The sequence below is a fragment of the Styela clava genome, chromosome 14, assembly GCF_964204865.1.
Source record: "Styela clava chromosome 14, kaStyClav1.hap1.2, whole genome shotgun sequence".
Classification (NCBI taxonomy): Eukaryota; Metazoa; Chordata; class Ascidiacea; order Stolidobranchia; family Styelidae; genus Styela; species Styela clava.
Genome location: NC_135263.1, coordinates 17,339,192 through 17,345,717, shown reverse-complemented (window position 1 = coordinate 17,345,717; position 6,526 = coordinate 17,339,192).

Sequence of the window (6,526 nt, the reverse complement as noted above, 5' to 3'; positions counted from 1 at the left end):
AACCATTGAAAGAAATGACAAAGATTAGAGAGTATTTAAAAATAAGTTAATCTGTTTCCAGGTGAAGAATCATGTGCCTTGCGGAAACGAGAAAAGTTAACATGCATGCAATGAGAGTCGTTCAAGACAGCCGATGATTAGGAATTTTGTTTTTTTATACATTTGTTTAGACTAGAGCAAAAGATTACAAATGAAGTTACAGGTATATACTGTATATATATAGGCTTACCATACGTCCCGCTTTAGGCGTGACAGTCCCGCTTTTCAGCGTTTTGTCCCGCCGTCCTGATAAGTCAGCCAAAAGTCCCGCTTTTCCAGCATAATACACAAACATGTTCTCGTTACTGTTGTTTCTGTGTAGCGCAGCGCTAGCCTACATGCTGAAGGTGAATGCGTTCGTTTTCCGCTGATTCCCATTGATGGCAGACGTATCGCATGTAAAACCAATACTAATTAGTCTAAATTCGAATTATTTGTACCGGTATCGTTAACGTCAATTCCTTCCTATTTTTCGAACTGAACCCGATATTTGGACAGAGAATATGCGCATGAAATTTCGATAACAATATGTTAAATAAAGACAGCCGAGAGAGAGAGAGAGATTTATTTTTTCGTCAACCAAAATTAACAGTCATCGTAATAATAATAAAAATAACAATAAGAAATAAATTAGTTTGGTATAGACAGGAGGGAGTGATACGACCAGACGGTCATCAAAGTCAACTCCCCCCCCCCCCCCCCCCTTTAAGCTATTATGTTTAAGATCCACAGTGTCAGATGACTAAAATATTGGGGAGGAATATTCTAGAATTTAAAATTATATTCTCAAAATGGAAGAATAAAATTGGGGAGGGGAATGCTAGAGTAATTCATTTTTATTTATTTATGTGGAGCGGGATTTCAAAATCTGAAGAGATTCCAAAGGTTACTGAATGAATTTAAATAATTTATACGCATATGTGATGAATTAGCAGAAATGCTTCATTTCATGGCATAGGTACGCATTGAAGATGTTACGAACATGATCTGCTTTGATTTGTCTAGTTAGGAGGGGAAAAAATAGTTATTAGGACCTAACAAGCATTATTTCAGCATAATAATCAACATTTTTTTGCTTGTAGAGGGATGTCAAAGTAGTATATAAGAAGACAAGTGAATGATAAATAAAAATGTAAATAATTATAATAGTATGAGTTGATGTAACAGCAAAATATAATGCAGTATCGTAATTTCATTATCACAAAATATGAATATAAAAAGCATCACTGGCGAGTTGTACATGAATAGGAGAAGAATGGTTTCTAGGGAATAGTACTAGATTAGTATATCAAGTCAAAGGGTCTCGAATGTAGAGCAATTCAGCCTAAACACAACTGGCATTTAACATTGCCAAGTGTGTTTGAGGATTTATTTCAATGTTAAATAATTGAAATATAATTTTTTTTTTGTGATTGAGTAAATAGTTGATTTATAATGGACACCAGTGGCGGCGCGTGGTCATTTTGACAACCGGGGCAAGCTACTGCGGGACCAAGTCACCCCCATCTACGGGGACAGGATGAGCGCTGTAAGTTCTCCCATCATTTTATGAGTATAAAAACCATTCCATCGGTAACAACCAATCGGCAAAAGCGACAATTTTTAACGATAAGAAAGTGTCTTTAAAACCGGTCCAAGTCAAGGGATTAATAAATATAGACATAGTTTATTTTGAAAACTCTTTCAAAAGGAAAGGCAATAGTTACCCAGATAAATACAATGACATATTAACAGAAACTTCGGGAAAGCAGACAAAACCTAAAATAAGGTTTAAAACGTTACTATGAAGAAAGGAAAGGTAATGCAAAGATAAGGAAATGCGTCGCTCACTCATAGATATATATGATGCTAGACTTCTACTGCTTGAACATATATGCAACACGCCGCGGTTTCTTGGAAGCAAAATGCTCAATAACGCGCTGATTAAAGTCATGCATCACAGAAATAACGTGCAAGTTGATGTGATGTTCAAAAAAGTTTGATTGGTGTATATACATTGCAATTCATTTTCCAATTTACCCACGTTTATCATGGGGTAAAATTTGGAGACAGTAGCCAACAAATGGATGGGAAATTGACGTGCAAATTTTGAAAAATTTTTGGGGTTCATAAAAGAGAACGCGGCAAGGTGTTCAGTGCGCAGACGATCGCCTATTTGATTCACCAGAATGACACTTTGCAGACAAAATCAAACGCTGCGTTGTTTGCCCGCGGCGTAAAGAAGCACTCCATGTGTCGTCGTATTTTATTGTTTCCCGGATAGCCTTCCATTAGCCTTGACTGCAATGCGCCGTATAATACATCCACGTGATAGAATATTGCGGAGAAAAAAGCGAGAAAAAATGAAAACTCACCATCTTCTAGCAGACGCTTTAGACCTGCCGCCTCCCTCACAGAGCGTTCGTCCCAAATCGGAGAGCTCTGAATGCCATTGAAACCTAATTGAGACCTAATTTCGGACACGCCCTGCACCACGCGTGATTGGAAGTTCTAACGTGTTGGTGCACAAGCTGGGAGACGGCGGCTACATATCTGGCGAAGGAGGTCAGAGCGCTTCGGCGAAACGGAGAAAAATGAAGAAAACCCCGAAACATTTGCAAAAAATAAACGGACGAGAGGGGTATCAAGACACATATTTTTAATAACGAGGTTAACTTGGTGTGCATAACAATGTAAAAAATGCGCATGAGGAAAATCTACTTTTATATAAACTTGAACACCATGTTTCAACCCACTCATGACTGCCGCGCCGTCATAAGTTTGAGCTATCAATTTTGACTTCGCGTTGTAAGGCTGTAACACTTCTTTCAGTACAGCCGATATCCCGCAAGCCGTGCGATCAACGATTGGTACAAAGCTGTGAAATCTCTCGGTAGGTTTACCATCTTTCACAAACCGAAAAATCACAGCCAGTTGGGAAACGCGCGTGATGTCAGTTGTCTCGTCAGACTGAATCGAAAGGAACTGGCAATTCTCAATTTCCAGAGCCAAATGTTGTAAATAAATTTTATACATTGAGTCGAGCAAATCATTTTGGATATCCTTAGATGTCCCTTTCGAAACAGTTGCGGCATCAGGATGATCTCTCAATACTGTATCTAGGGATGCGGTGTATTCCACCATACCCAAAAATACCCCTCTATTAGAAGAGCCAGCCCGTTCATCGTGCCCACGGAGGGACAGCTCGTGACAACCAATGAACTTCAAAACATCTATCAATCGACCGAGAACATGGCGGTTTTTCTCGACGTTTTGGTTGTGCCGACGAATAGAAACCGCGCGTCCTTCATCCAACTGTGCTGCAATATTAACATTTCCGAATGTTCGGTATTTTACTGCATTGTCCAGATGCTCCATAGAAGATTGATGATCCCTGGCAAGCTCGGAAAGATGTTTAAGATCTCTAAAACCAAATTTACACCAACGTGAGTCACGGGCGGTAGCAAAAAGTAGGCAATAAAAACAAAAAAGTGCATTTTTGTCTTCGCTGTAACACAACCATTCGTGTTTTTTATACCAAGTTTCTGCGCAGAATGTACGCCGACGCTTTCCTCCGTCATGGGATTGTTCCAGTGAACAATTTTTTGGTTGATAAGGCCCAAGACGTTGTACCTCTAATTTTTGTTCCAGCGGCAGCTGCGAAAACGGAGTGCGAAGTAGTGCATCAACCTTATTCATTATGAGGTCTAAGGCTAAGAAATGCGAAGCCGGTAAGAAGTGAGGAGCTCAAAAGGAATGTGGAAAATCGAAAGCAAATGGACTAAAGGTCTCTGACTGATTCAAATAGCGAAACAAGCGACAAAAACGAAGAGGCGCAGTTCTTACCACTTCATGGCAGCTCCTGCCACGAACGAACCGCGGCAGCTCTTGCCATGGTTTTATAGCGCTATTCAGTATTCAGTAATCAGTATTAACGGTATATTCACAAATTAATGTACCAGATTTTAATTGATCATGTGGAATTATATCTACTTAAACCCTAAACCCAAATCAATCAAAACTGTATCCATAAGAAAAACGTTCCAACTTACCCAATATTTGTCACCATAATAGACAGCCTTGTCTTTACGGCCCACCTGCCGCGGTTACGGCAGCAAAATTTTACCTGCCATTGGTTTTCAATTTGCTGCCGCGGTAACGGCAGCTCGACATTGGTTTGTGGCAGCTAAAAAGTCTGTTGCCATGAGTTTGGCCGTAGCGGCCATGGTATGGAAATACCGACATGGTTTTGCGGCAGCTGCAGATGCCACAGACTACTTAAAACTGCACTTGAAAACGAAGGCGAGGAAACTATCAACTCTTCAAGCAACCAACGAACGAGAAGGAATGCGTGAATATGTCAACACGTTGTTGTAAGAAACGTCGGCATTGTGTCGTCATAATTTCGGGGCTAGCCCCGATGATTTAGTAAAAGAAACAGAAAACAAACGAGACAAACGCGGCGAGTGGAAGATAAAAGAGAGAATACGATATACAATGAGCAACCGGGGCAAAATCGGCGTCGCCCCGTCGACGTTCGGCGAAGGCTTTGCGAGCGGAAAATGAACCATGTCGGGAGAATATGGCTAGTGTAGACAGTCTGTGCAACCGATATTGAGGTATTTTTCGAATATTTTTTATTATACCGAAAAAACAACCGGGGCATTGCCCCGGTTGGCCCTATTGACGCGCCGCCACTGATGGACACTATGATTTAACAAGTCTAGAGATGCGGGAAATTTTCACATTTTAACAGGATGTACTATTGAGTTGGTAGTACTCCACTGCTATAATGATGGATTATAAGACCAGGAGGAAATTATTAAATGATGCCGAGAACCACAGTAGGCCCGAACGAGTTGTATAATATATACAGGAAGTACTCAAGACATGTATGCTCAAAGAAGGGTATAAGCTGCAATATACTATACATAATATATATATTAATATACCTAGAACCCGTTCGATCAGATATGAAAATAAAATATAATAGACATAGGCCTACAATTTGTAATAACGAATTTCAATTTGAATGACAGAAGTACAATGCTAGGTGACATCTCTAATTATATACACTTGGAATAATACAAAGTCTAAATGATCTCTACTATACAAAATATCATATTCCAGAATCTAACTAGTTGTGAGAGATTTTTCATTATTGTTCTGTCCCCTATCAATTTTTAGACAGCTTTTTATGTAAGAATGTAGTAAAATCGGAAAATGTGAAGTTATAAAATCACAGCTAAGGGGTCATTGTCTCTCGAGGCGTCCCGATTTGAAGTCACAAAAATATGGTAACCCTATATATATATATATTAGGCCTACGGATTGTGGTTCAAATACTCATACCAATAACGATGTAATGTAGTCTGCAGTGTATCACTCTTGGAATGTTTATAACATTCAAACTCGCTCTTTAAAGTGACCGAACAAATTAGGAACATCCCGAATTACGTGCCTTGTTACAAATTCGTCAAAAAATTTTCCAATTGAAAGTGCAGGTAACAGACATCTACGTACTTCATATCAGATTTTGGCCACACATCTGTAGGATGGATTACTTATCTTACGCGCTATTCAATCGCATTGCCAGATTAGATTGCAGCGCCGGTCAGACACTAAGTGCTACCGCGATACCGATGGTATTGCCTGAATAGATCACACTTCAATGACTGATGAAAGGGAACGGATAAACTTGGCACTGCGAAGATGAAAGAGATAAACGGGAAGCAGCGAAGTCCGATAGTACATAGGATAGGATAGGATACGTACTTCATATCAGATTTTGGCCACACATCTGTAGGATGGATTACTTATCTTACGCGCTATTCAATCGCATTGCCAGATTAGATTGCAGCGCCGGTCAGACACTAAGTGCTACCGCGATACCGATGGTATTGCCTGAATAGATCACACTTCAATGACTGATGAAAGGGAACGGATAAACTTGGCACTGCGAAGATGAAAGAGATAAACGGGAAGCAGCGAAGTCCGATAGTACATACTGGCAATCTGCCATACAGTACCGGTATTGTTTCAAAATTGCATTGATGCATCACAGAGGGTCGGAAGTTGGTGTCTGTCTAGTGTGTAGCGTACTGATGTAACTACAGCTGTACCGGTACGGCATATTCAGATGTTACGGTAGCATTATAGTGCAGCGGAGGCTCAGCCAGTCAGCGTTATAATTCTCTGTGTTGACATGCCTGTACTGACTACTGACATAATTGTAACTGGCCTGTTAGCGATAATAACTTTTCTAATTTTTAGGAAAAGTAGCCTAGTTAGTATTTTTTTTAGAAGATACCGGTACCGAAATGTTATTTCTGTATTTAGAAAATTCGTACCGGTACCGTACCGTACGGTCAGACCGTACCGGTACCTACCGGTACCGGTATTGCAGTATTGTCACACTATTATTCCTTTATTTTGATTCAACAAAGTTCTGTGATTGCCTGATTCCAGTGTTCAGTTATCTGAACTTGCATCGTTATTTATAGTCTTA